The 14,061-nt window shown below is 38.7% G+C and overlaps 1 long non-coding RNA gene across 1 annotated transcript in view; it reads left to right on the top strand.

Moving 5' to 3' along the window:
• The window catches only part of LOC307044809, a 449,985-nt gene that overhangs the window by 89,118 nt on the left and 346,806 nt on the right, over nt 1-14,061 (top strand). The window lies entirely within an intron of this gene.

Raw genomic sequence — 14,061 nt, 5'->3', positions numbered from 1 at the left:
ATAAAGCATTCATTTATTATTTGGGTTGTCTTGAAGCGGGCTACCTCACAGTGTTTGCTTCTGGGATAAATATGTGTCCAAAACAGACGCCTAAATAACCAATTAAAAAAAATAGAACACTCATTTTGTTCAACACACTTCCTTATCACCTAGAAGCCACATGATGTATGTTGCACATATTGTGCCATGTTAAAAATGGACGCAGGTTGTGCTGCATGTTGGAATTGTTATTTTCAAAAAGGGGGACAATCTTGTTGGATATTGCATCCTTTTTCAATTTGGATTGGTAATAAGTGCATTGATAACAGGCTACAGGCCTGCTCCATGACATGCAAAACAAAAAACCTGTATACATGTATAAAAATCAATCAAACGTGTATGTACTATGGTGTATGCAGAGCAGATTTCAAAAGTCAAGTCACTTCAACACAAATAATTCAACGTTTTTATAAGATGCACACTGGATGAATTCATCATGTATTCACTGTTATTGATCATGAACACCTGAGTGGTACTGTGGTCTGTAAACCTGCTTTTCAAGCTTTTGAACAAGGCTTAGAAATCAAGGGCTAAAACATGAACTCAATCAGTTGAACACGGTGACAGAAGTTGAAGTAACAATCTTTCGAGTAGGCGTGACAGCACAATTACTTTTTTCAAAACCGTATTTATACTTCGGTGAACAAAACTTTACAAAGGGAGGATGAACTCAAGCAAGCGATCACAGCTTTAAAGAGCAACTTCCAGGTTAAAGACACCAATGAATAAATGTGTAGGAAAATGATGAATACACTAGATTTTCCCAAAAATATACAGAAATATACAATACAGTGACATCTGGCGTCGTTTTTGTAAGAAAATGTTGCTTCCGCATAAAAAAGCCTCGGCACGTGACCTCCCGCGTGTGACGTAACATGGGGGAAACAAGGGGGAGAGGGCCGGTGTAACGTATTAATAAACATGGATCCCAATGCTAGTTTCGACACAGAAGACACAGAAGAAGTTGAACATGAATATTCAAATGCATATGACGGACCACAACCTTATAATTATGAGCCTGCTAGGCGTCCAAGAGATCAGGAGCAGCCAAGGATTAGAAGAAATAACGGCCATCGGAGAGAAATTGAGCTGTGGTGTGAGGAGAACCAGTGGAGAACTGGGCAGCTATCTTGGTGAGTGACCGGCGTTAGCTACAGAATGTTAGCTAACGTCACATCACAACATTGTGAAGTTAACTATCATATATCAGGCTATAACTAAAGTAGCATTGATAATATAGTAACATTACTGGCAGGACTGTTGATACTGATCCATAACAGAAACTAATGCGCAAGTATCAGCCGTATCTCGCGTTACCTAATGCAACTCCACACTGCGGTGCTGTGTACCGGAGGGGAGACGCGAGATACGGCTGATACTTGACGATCTAGCGGAGAAAGGTTGTGGAGTCTCCGTTGATATGCCGTTGTAAATGGCTTGATGGAAAGCAGGTGTGTAGTCGGGGAGGGTGCACAGCTGATTGCAGCAGGTGAGTGGAGGTTGAGCCGGGAGCCAGGAGTGACAGCCACCACGCACACACAAACAACACAGACAGGGGGAAACAAACAAACACAAAGAAGACGGCTGGAGCAGTACAGCCACCACAGGGTTACATAATGCAACTCCACACTATGTCTTACGGTGACGTGTACCGGAGGGGAGAGAGAGAGAGAGCAGCGAATTGGGGGGAGAGAGAAGTAATACGGTTTCTTGATAAAGCTGTGGAGAGTATGTGCTGCAGGGAGGTGGATGCACAACGCACCCAGGAACGAACGCTAGCTCCGGTCCTTTTCCCGTGAGGGAAACTGTGGACTCGATGTCCTGACAGGCTGGTATTTGTGCAACCTGCACAAACACAATACTGCACCATGATTACAAATGGTGAAATACAATGTAAAACTATCGAAAAATACCAGCTCTTATTTAGGCGTCTGTTTTGGACACAACCGCTCAACTCAACGCAACTACTAACTATACCCGCGGTCAGAGAGCGGAGATGTTTCCCCTTTGTGATGTAATATGACGCGTTTGACGTATGACCTTAAAAAAAAAAAAAATGTAAGAGCAGAGCTCAAAATTGCTCCTTTCCCTCTGAATTCCTGCCCTTATGTCTCGTAAAACATATCAAATCCTACATTCACTTTTTTAATTGTAATTTTCAAGCAAGTTTAAGCATAAATGTAGAAAAAAAAAAAACCTGCAAGATGCTCTTTAAATGTGTGAGATCGTTTTCAGACTTAATAATGTTTATGTAATTCAGACTAAAACAGGGCATATGCTAATACTTAATTAGTGTAAAGCTTTTCACGCTCCTGGAATTGCTAAACTGCAAATATATTATCGACTTTTGCATTTTAAATGGCTATTTTGTATACATTTGCAATAGTCTGATTAAGTCTGCTTTGCCAGCTGCTGCTCTCTTCTATAGCTTGTGGTTTTAATCATTTGTCTTTTTAGTCTTTCTGAAACATGTCCCTGTGTTTCCTATCCGTATTATGGGATACAAATGGCATCTGGTTAGTAAATGTGAACATCTTGACATTTTAACCAGGATTGCTCATTAGCATGATGGCTAACACTCATTATACTGAGAACAAGTAATCATACGTTCATATAATTACTGGAATGTTGGACACCTCTGTTAGTGCCAATGTTGTTTCTCAAAATTCCACCCGCATATCTCAGAAACCAATGAGAAAGAAAATGTCTTTGAATTATGTTTCTCTTTCAATTAACTTCATTTCACTGAAGGGTTTTTTCCTTTCATAACAACATTTGTAATTTAAGTGATTTCTTTGAGTTTACTCATCTCATCCACCATGTTTCTGTTGATTGTGTTTTTAGACAGGTAAAACAGCCATCAATATTTGGTAAGATAGTCTTTTTTGAATCACAGAGAAAGGAAGGTTTACAGGTTTTGGATATAATCCAGCAGATATCATTTCAAACCAATAGCACACAATGAAAATGTATATTCTGACAGAAACTGTGAATTTTCACACCATTTAACAATGGAGATTGTTGTTAATATACAAAACAAAGAATATAAATTCACAATTCTGACTATATGTGAGCCATCTGTTTCAATTTCAATTTGTATTCTTTAATCTGCTCTGTAAACATGTACATTGGGTTTTATGATGCTGAATATAGTATTGATTATTCATGACTATCTCATGAGATCTATGAATGTGCCATGTAAATCTAAGATAAAGTGTTTTGCTGTTATTTTATTTTGTATCTCTCTATGTCTTGTACAGTAAATGGGAAAAACGGTGGTCCTGCATTGGCCCCAAAATATGTATTGTCTGCTGTAAGTATATATTACTAAGTCTAAAGCTGAAATTACAAGTGATATCTGTCTGTGTGAACTGGCTATAGTATTCTTGCAGGGTAGTGTACTGAACAACCTTTGTCTCCAGGCTGTTTTACATTATTTACATTTCTACAGTTGTTGGTGTCAGTAAAATGTTCTCAAAAAGGGGCCCATTTTGAAAAATGGTGTAGGAAAGACATAAAAATTGTAAAGTAAAACCAACCATGGTAAACTCCGGTGGTCATTGGATGTCCTTAGCTCTTCAATCTGTACGATGGAAGTCTAGTAGTGATCCTGCCCTGTTCATAAGAACCTTAACAGCTCGGTTCGATCAACCTCTCTCAGCTTGTTGTAGCAACACCTTGTATGAGAAATCGAAAAACATATCTCCACTAAAGGTTATTTCAAGGAAACATAATATTGATTATTCAGAGTGAGGCCGTGTTTAGCCAAACAGCTAAGAAAAAGCTAAGGACAAAGGGGAGTTTTAGTGGAAACCTTCTTTATGAGGAGAAAATAGTCCATGAGAGTAAAAACTCAGACAACAAAGATACACTGATTGTGGTGGAAACTGAGCACTTTAAAACACATTTTGTCGGATTCTCCTAATTTAGTCGCCTTCCTCTAATCAGTTTTCATCACTGCAAATTGTGCAACTACCAACCGAGTCGCAAATCAGTTCTTAATCAGAGAGAAGTTCCCAAAAGCATTGACATTAGCAGTGTGATAATGATGCCACATTTGACTGGCAGCAAGTTGTTAAATTATTTTCTACTGTAAAATCTAATATCTCTTTTGTGACAGTGTGCTATAAAATATATATTTTTTACAGGTCGATAAAATAATTCAATTTGAAGGTTGTAATGCAGAGTTGAAACTAAGACCCTTAAAATCTATTTTCTCAGGCTTTCAGCCAAATGTCTTCAGTATCTGGCTGCGCTCCATTTAAAATGTCCACTGGAAATGTGTCACAAGTGGAGCATCTGTTGTTAAGCCACGTTTTCTAGACATCTTCATTTTGTACCACAGTTATATAGCGGCTCATTTAGGTGCGTAAATGCTGTACTTAGTCATCACAAGCTTTAGCAGTTTCCATATATATATGTATATAAGATTTCATCTACTAGTGAAATGCATCATTAATAATAAATTTCTAGTAACCTGCCAGTAATAGTCATCTCTATACGTTCACGATGGAATTTCACGCTTCACAGATGGCAGCTGTGATGAAGCCGGATGTTGTGTACATTGGCTGGTAATCTGCTTGTGTGAGGCGTGAAAAGGCCTGACAAGTGATGCCTTAGCCAGCATTTAAAAATATATTTGACACTTTTCATTAGCAGAAACCTTCAATCTTGACAAGTTGTCCACTAAGATAATCATCCCTTTCATTGAACAGCAATAGGACACCTGGGGAAAGCTTTTTACCACCTTATGGCTGCAAGTTATGAATTGTTAGACTAAATTAGTCTCAATCAATGTTAATTTGTGAAGAATAAAAAAACAGGACTTGCCATGTTCATCTATGACGTCAATAAATTGTTTTAATTGGCAGAAAAAGGGAGACCGTATATTTTAGAATGTAATTCCCATATCAGGTATAATGCGGCAGATTACAAGGGATTAGATTAATTTACTCTAATTAAAGTTGACAATAAAAAAAACAGGGCTCGGGAGAAAAAATTATTGAAATGTCCAATATAACCTGACAAAAAAAATGTTTTATTGGCTAAACTAGTTAAAATGTAAGATACAACAAAAATGCCCTGACTTTAAAGGTGGGGTAGGTAAGTTTGAGAAACCGGCTCAAGATACACTTTTTGTTATATTCCATGGAATGCTCTTAAGATCCTGATAGCAATGAATATCTTAAGTGCTTTGACAAAACATCCATAAAAAAATGTCATCTGTGGAAGCCGTGGTACTGTAAAAAGCACGACCAATCATTTTAGCCGGCCCGGCTAAAATAACTGGATGGCCTACCTGCCTGTCAGCCTTCCATCTGTGCACAAACTTATCTCGTCAATCAATCAATCAATCAATCAATCAATCAATCAATCAATGTTTATTTATATAGCCCAATATCACAAATGTTACATTTGGATCATCCATGACTCCGGATCCCGGCGTATATAGACACCAAAAAGAAAGAAATTTGGGGAAGCTGGCTTAATCGGAACATGAGAGTACACAGGTATAGACAGAGAGAAGGAAGAAGTAAGATGTCCCCCGACAAGCTAAGCCTATATCAGCAAAACTAGGGGCTGAATCTAATCAGCCCTAACATAAGCTGCCCTCATTGGTCATGTGCGCGTTCGTGTGTGTTGGAGGAGGGGCTCTGTAAGGAAGTGGCAGATTTTTACCTATCCCACCTTTAAATCAATCAAAACAAGATGGACAGGGCAAAGTTGACGATACATTATAAAAGAAAAAAAAAGGCTGATTAAAATAATAGCTGTCGAAATTAACACAAATCTCAATGCTTTCAAAATAAATCCCACAGGGATCAGGAAACAAACTGCCATTTATTCAGGTGACCTCTTATGGCACCAGACATGGCTGCTAAGAGTTTCCTAACACCAGTCAGCCTCCGTACTGAACTCACAACCATGTTCTTCATGCTCTTAACTCATTCTGCCGTGATTTGTTACTGTCTTCAGCAGTCAGACCTCCAGTGAGAGCCCAGTTGAAAGGTTTCATGCCTCCCTTTTGGGTATGGCTTTGATCACAAAGCCATACCCAAAAGGGAGGCATGAAACCTTTCGGTCACCATTGCATGTGTTAACGCATCAGTGTTAACACATGCAATGGTGACCCTGATCCGACCCTCCTTTTGAACAGCCAGTTCACATACACCGCTGCTCACCTGGGGCAGAGTTCTATTATTTATTATACATTCTGACTTCTTCTAATATTCTGCCGTACCAACCATCTGGAAACCTGGTTCATAAATCCAGATTTTAATTAGATGCAATTTTTGGCTACTAAAGAGTGCAGTTGTGTGTGTTAATTGTACGCTACAACGAATTGTGGGCGAAATGCCATGGTAAAGTGTAATTGCATTTAATTAAATTTTTTGCAGAATCTATTCAATGTAGTGTGATTTAGCTTCTTGAAATGTAATTAAGATTTACAAATACCAGCTCAGAAGTTGAACCACTAACCAGAAATCCATCCTCATTCACAAGCCTCACAGTCACAGCTTAAAAGCATTAGGAAGCCATGTTAGTTTGTTCCCATTTTAGCTTTTTTATAAAATATACCTTTTATAATAATGTTGGGTATGATTGGGAATCATTGCCAACCCTACTGTATCCCCGAGTTTTGGTACTGTTACAACCCGGCTCCTGGTCTGCAACAAAAAGCAGGGAGACGAGACGAGGGGTAAGAATATAACAATTGTTTATTCTTAATAAACAATATAGTGCAAGGAACCAGCCACAGGTCCCCGAGGCTGGCACGGAGAGAGTGCCCAGAGGAGTGAGAGAGACGTATCCGGCTGGGCTCCTCCTATACTCATATACTTTTCCCCAGGTGTAGCTCATCAGGCAGGTATCCTCCCCGACAGGTGCGGCTCATCACCACCGGAACCTGTGAACACCCACAAAGCACACACAAACAGACGGCACCCCACGTAGTGTGGAGGGGTCGTCACAGTACAGATGTCATAACTAAATAAGCAGGAACTGCTCCATGCAGTTAACTTTGCCTATTTATAAAGTCTTACATTTCATATTTACAGTAAATCAGTCAAATATACCGAAAATAACCACTCATTGCATTGAAATGAGATTTCCACTTTCTACAAAAACGCCAACTTCCAACACCTGATAAAAAAAAGAAAAAATGTCATAAAAATGAAAAAATAAATAAAAATGTTGTATTTGTTTTCTTACAGCCGTTATGTGTTTCTGGCTTTTAAGCAGCAACCTTCATTCATTCCAGTCAAATAATTCAGAGGTAGGCTATTTACAATACTTTTGAACACCTCCAGGCTCTTGATGAAGTTCAAAGCATTGCTTGTTGGGAATCATTCTGGCACAAACAAGATGTTGAGTATTGAATGTAATGAATTTGTACTTTTTGGTGCCTGTGGTGAGCAAAAACAACTTCTAGAGCCTCTTGGTACCTTTGTATAGTCTGCATGTAAATATCTTGTGTACAAGCACGTGAGTTTCTTTGTGTGTCTGCACCTACATGTTCTCAAAATAATGTTTGAAAAACAATGTTAAAGATGTATTTGTTAGGACACAATTGCTGATTGCTGTTTTTACAGGAAGTGATAAAGAAGATTTGTATAGAAAGTAAGGAAGTAAGTGGTGTCCTATTAATATAATTGTGAAGGGCTATTCATCACATTATAAATAACTTCTGTGATTGTCAGGAAAAAATATAATTGCAATTGTCAAGGTTCTGAATATCAAATTACTATATTTTGTACATAATCGTAATTGATGTATATAAAGAGATCGAGGATTTAATGAATAGAAGATTTAACAGATGCGCCTCTGGCAAAAAGAAACTCCTACAATGAAATCCAATTGCAAACAGAATTTGCTCCAAATCTCTTCCACACTGGGAAAAAATTGGCAATGTGACAACATTTACATTCATGGATAATAAATATTATATTTGCCTTACAGTAAAGAAGGCGGGTACGCCTGAGGCATTAAAGTGAATGTGGAATGAGTAAAAAATGTTATTCCCTGATTACATTCCTGTAGGTTAATGTTATGCAACTAGCAAGCAAACTGCTTGACAACATGCCTTAATGTTATTAGATACTGGAGAGACTATTTATCATGAAGCAGGTGTTTAAAGGCTCATCATAGACCTGAACACTACACAGCCATTTCTTATTGCATTACTGCTGTCACAACTAGTACTATTAGTCTTGACAATCGCGACGTTAACAATAAAGTGTCTGAGAAACAGGCTCCGTTCAAAGGAATGAGGGCTGTTTTTTCCATACAGGTCTCACATGGGGTGTGAACTTCGCCTTACAGTGGTTGCTAACTTAAACCTCATATGTCAAGAAAAACTAACTTCAGCGACAAAAAACGAGCATTTGAGTTCAACTACGAGAGGTTAACAAATTTGCAATGATTTGCAGAGGGTGCAATAAGTAAGCAACGCATATTTAGTTGTTCTGATTCATATAAAAACAACATACAGGGTGGAGATGAAGAACATTCACTCCACCAGGCCTGGTATGTCCATGTGTCAGAATAGCTCAGTGTATTATCACTCTTACAACATAGCCAGAGACCAAAGAAAAAGGTAGGTAACCCACTTTATTTCAAGTGTGTTAATAGTTGGCTTGATGTTCATTTCACCAGTGAGATTTACGATATATATTTGCAGTTTAATTTGTTTTGCACACTGATAACAACAGTGGCTTATCTGTGATCCAGTATCATGAAACGACTTAAAATGACACAACTATCGATAATGAGAAATTACTGTAATGGTAACAACTTTTGTGAATCAGGCGAAACAGATACACGCCCACTCGCACTCTCAGGTCAGCTGATCAATTGCTCCTGAGGGTGCCAAAAACAAAGTCAAAGCTCAGAGGGGACCCTGCTTTCTCTGCTGCCGCCCCTAAACTGTGGAACTGTATTTTATGTATATCTCACTACAGCACTTTGGTCTGGAGGTTTTAAAGTGCTTTATAAATAAAGTTGGATTGGATTGGAAAAGCTAAAACCCACATATTTTTGACAGTGTTTTTGTTAGTTTTGCTAATAAATGATAATGATTGGGGAAATAGACATAATCATTGTCAATGTGCTGAATTCCTCCTCAAATGGTAACTGATCCATCATATAATTCATACTTGATGTTTTATTTATTTCCAACAAATACAGGGTTCCCCTTAACATTTAATTATTTTGTCTATGAGAAACGATTATCTCCAGTGGAACAAGGAGTAATTGTGTCTAAAGTTGTTCCTTATAATGTTTGCAATTGTTACTTTAGTTGTATCCTGTTGTGCAGTGAGAGTTCGTATATATTTTGTGTGCTCGAACAATCACAGCAAGATATTTGGATGACGTTCTCCAGAGCCATGAACAACATAATGTCTGATATTCCTACGAAGTTTCGTACCAAGAGTCTGTATTTTGAGTGATTTCTGACACAATCTTTTTACTCTTAAGTTCTTTGCTGCCTTGTTGTCAGTAGCTGAAATGCTTGCTTGTTTGCTTTTTGTTTTCTACATACGCTCAGTAACCAGAAAAACAAACCCCTGTTTAGTGCAACCTTGGTTTGAACCACTTTTCTACACGAACAAATTCTCTTTAAAATGATTGTTCTGATATTATGTGGTAAGACATGATGGGATGAAAGAGGTATTGTCTCTTTCCTCACATGATGATGGCTGAATGTCAAACATGCTTTGGGTATACAATCAGTTTTAAGGTTTGTGTTCTAAAGGCCAATCATGCAATATTCCCATAAAGGCAATACAAGTTTGAGTCACTCCTTCCTTTGGGGAAACGTAATATCCATGATCAGATGAAGCTGGGCTGTTTGTGAACAGAAAATTATTGAATGGTCCTCTTCAGGGACAGAGTGTCTATTTCTCTGGTCACTGAGTATATTTCAACTTTTGTTGTTGTGTTGATAACATGTAGAGAATATTGAATCAATGGAAATAATAATTGTGTTTACGCTTGAAACAAAATTGTCAATCTAATTTCTGTCTTGCCTTTGTACCAAGAGACATTTCAATGTGCCCACATTGTGCCAGGGTGCATCGGAGTACTTGTTAACAGAAACATGTCCAAATGGTCATTAATAAAGATATTTGTCTTAACTTACAACAATAAAGTACTAAAATCTCTCTTCTGCACAACATTTGATAAAGTAAAAACAGAAGAATAATCCTAAAAAGCTGTGCAACACATTGCAGTTTATAGTATTTGATTCACTGGGAAAGAAAAGCCTTCAGTGCATGCAGTGAGTGCATGCATATGCAATACACACATTTGGAGCGTGCAGTCTTCCACAACTGCTGTGCCCTAATACGAAGGGACGATCGTTCCAGTTAGCTAGCGAACAGGATACTCATAGTGCAGTATCTGGTTCTTATGGGACGTTTTGCCATACTTTGCATTCGGACATACCAGAGTTGGGTGTAACGCGTTAAAAAGTAACTTTTGTCGGTAACGGAGTAGTGTAACGCCTTACTTTTATAATTCAGTAATCATACTGCAGTTACTAACATTGCCCCGAAACGCGTTACTTCGTTACTTTTATAAAATCAGTCATAATCACACTGACAGACAAGAGGGGTTTCCGCCGCAGGTTTATATGTAGGCTACTACGTAATCTGCGCGATTTGCGCGTCCACATCTCCACGTGCAGTGCTGCATAAACATGGCTGAGTCAGCGATAACTTTCGAGGGGTGGAGGTATGCCCATTATTTTGAGTTCGTCCGAAGAATAGACAGCAATGTGACGGTGAGGTGCAAACTGTGTCCAAGCCAGAAGATGTTATCCACTGCTGCAGGGACGTGCACAGGTACGGGCTAATGTTGCCCGGGCAACGGCTCGTTTGGCCTTTTTGGCTGACCTGCCCCTCTGGAGAGAGCGAGAGATTCTTTTTCTTTTTTCTGTTGTGGCCGAATCAACATGATAAGCCCACAATTAGTATCGTAGCGTCTCGCTGCGGGAAACACACTTTGTCAGCGCTGTCATCTGCCGGTGCGTTGTGTCGGATTTTGGAAACTTGATTTTGAGTTGTCTCACGGCAGTTTGGGTATAAGGGACAACCCAGGGGACTTTACTTCCTCTTGATACCGTCGGTTATTTACAAAAAAACACCTAAATATAGCCTACTTGTTGTTATTGTGCTTCTGTCTTTCTGTGTCTTTCCATCTGGAAACTCCCTCAACTGGGCCGCTCGCTCTCTTGTCTTGATTGCCCTTTCACGGGTGAACAGTTCAATGTCCCGCTTCATTGTATGATTTCTACCATGTCTCTACCACTTTAGTTTGACCATCTCTGTTACTAAGTTATGGAATACTAAATAAATAAGTAATTAGATACCTTACCGTTACTGCGCTCATAAAGAATGATAAGAATAAGAATAATGCGTCTTGAACTGGTTTCATTAATTAGTGTCTTTACGTTTCACAGACTGTTAGCTTGTTGTGGTAGGCTGGTAGCCTATTTTAGAGCATATAAAAAGAAAGACTTGTGTTAGGCTATGTCTTCCTTAATGCAATAGTAATTGGGGGTGCAAGTGGAGTCTCGCAGAGGCAAAACTGTGGCGCGCACACGGTGCGTCGCAGTCTGCGTGATCTGCCTGTAGGGAGGGGCGGGCCGGCCCTGCGAGTAAAGTAACGAGCAAAGTAACGAGTAAAGTAACGAGTTACTTTATGTAGAGAGTAACGAAGTAGTGCAATATATTACTTTTTTTTAAGTAATATGTAATATGTAATATATTACTTTTTTTTAGTAACGACCCCATCTCTGGGACATACTCAAAACAACGTAAGTCAGCAGTATGAGAGTTGAGACACGATATTGGCCAGAATCTTCAGGTAGGACTGTCTGTTAAACCGGATGTAATTGTATTTAATTCTAATGAAATACGTTTATTTTCACATCATCTCATGAATCATTAATTAGCTTTAAGGTTAACAAGAAAGACCGTTAATGTAAAAACCAAAAAGTGTACCCTAAACAGAATAAAAGTTTAAATTGTTCAGTAAATAATCATACATATACCATGTTTATCACCATTGCTAAGGTTTTCAAATTAAATGTAACCTTATTTTTGTCATGAGATGAAGCTGGTACAGTATACTGCTGTTGAACTGCTTCCTCTGTTAGTGGGACTTTATAAATAGAAAATAATATTATGTTGCAATTGACATGCTCAAGTGCAGTTTATACAGGCAACATGTGAAGCGTTGACATGGAGATTATAAATAATCGCCACCTAAAATATAACAGAATAGGTTTGAAATATTGAAATATTAAAGTGTGCAAAAAGCAAGTCAAGATGAATAAAAAGGAAGAGAGGAGGAAGGAGAGGTTGAGAACACTTCTCTAGAAAAGAGGCTTAACTGTAGAGGAATTCAAAAAGAGTACGGCAGCTGCATAATAGTGAGCAAATGCAAAATACAGCCGGAGCACATAGAAATGTAAAGACTGTGAAGAAACACATCATGTGAGATAAATGATCATGTGAGTCATGTTCTGATTAATTTCCTACTCCTATAGTATACATTTTTTTAAATAATTTCCTTATCCGAAATGGTTTCCAATTACAATATTTTTGTTAGCACATGGATATAATCTGTGAATAAATGGAAGAAGCTATTCCTATTTCATAATTTCAAATGAAAACCAATGCCGTTTTCAAAGCCTTTCTTAGATCTCTCTGCTGTCTAAAGGAGGATTTTGAAAAAGCATTAAGCTCAATTGGAACCAATTGTTTAGTTTTAGTATAATGCCATTAAAGTCACATTGTCATATGGATTCAATAAACCTAATAATGTGACAATTTTCAAGACTAGATAAAAAAAAGGAAAGGAGGAATAGTCCTAAAGTGTGAAATAATCTAAATAATCTAGACTTTTTTTCCACTCGTAAAAAAAGGCGTATTCGCCGTGTGACTGCATGTGCCGAACCGTGACGTCCGAACCGTGACGGTACGGGACGAATACGGATACTGTTACACCCCTACCTGGCAGCCAAAGATAACACCAAGATATACATTTCTCTAACAGGATTAGGAACCTTACAAATTACTTCCTTTGATAAAAAACACCAGCCACGCGAGCTGATGATCAGCTGGTCTCCCAAGTGACGTTATGTTACATCCACAGGTGTGAGGCTCCACTTTGAGACCAAATCTACACTTACATCAGCATGTTAACATGTTCACAATGCATGCAATTGCTAATTAGAGCTAAACAAAAAAATAAAGCTAGGCTAATGGAAGAGGGACTCCCTACAAACCCTCCCTACACACAGATCACGCAGACTGTGTGGGGCCTCACCTTGCGGAGGGTTCCTCATGCGGCGCAATTAATCTTATGCGCAAATGCGGCGCAATTATGCGCGCCACAGTTTCCCCGCTGTGAGGCTCCGGCGCTAACAGTACACAACGACCCCCCCCCCCCTCCTCTTGTGTGTTGAGGGGGCCTCAACACACAATTTTGCTTGGGGCCACAAGTTGGCCATGGGCAGCCCTGGGGACTAGTTCTGCAGGTATTTACCATGGATGTATTAGCAAAGCTTGTTATGGTGATGACAATCAGTCATTTGTGCACCAAATTATAAAAGTAATTCTTCCAACAGTTTCACCCAAAAAACTAAAAGCACCCGACTTAATGGGGAGTCATTCGGGTAAATTATCTCAAAAATATGAATGCATACAAGGCAATTTATACTATTGCTGTTCAGATATTATGTTGACAATGAAGTGAAGGGCCAAGAACCAAGATTCAGAGAGACACGGCACTAGCAAGACAACAAACAGCAAACATTTTCGGGTATGTGCCGTTAAAATGCGAGAATGTGTAGCTTTTATACAGCCATGTTATACTCAAAAGGCAGACAATACTGGGTCACACACAGTCCACACATCCCTTTACACGGACCATGTCATTTATATCCTGTCTAATACCCCAAGAGGAATTATAAAAAACATTGTGTGTATAAATAAGTGGGTAGCAAAGGATTAT

The sequence above is a fragment of the Notothenia rossii genome (genome assembly GCF_949606895.1).
Source record: "Notothenia rossii genome assembly, chromosome: 6".
Lineage (NCBI taxonomy): Eukaryota > Metazoa > Chordata > Actinopteri > Perciformes > Nototheniidae > Notothenia > Notothenia rossii.
The sequence above is the reverse complement of the archived record's forward strand: the minus strand, read 5'-3'. Positions and strand labels throughout refer to the sequence as shown.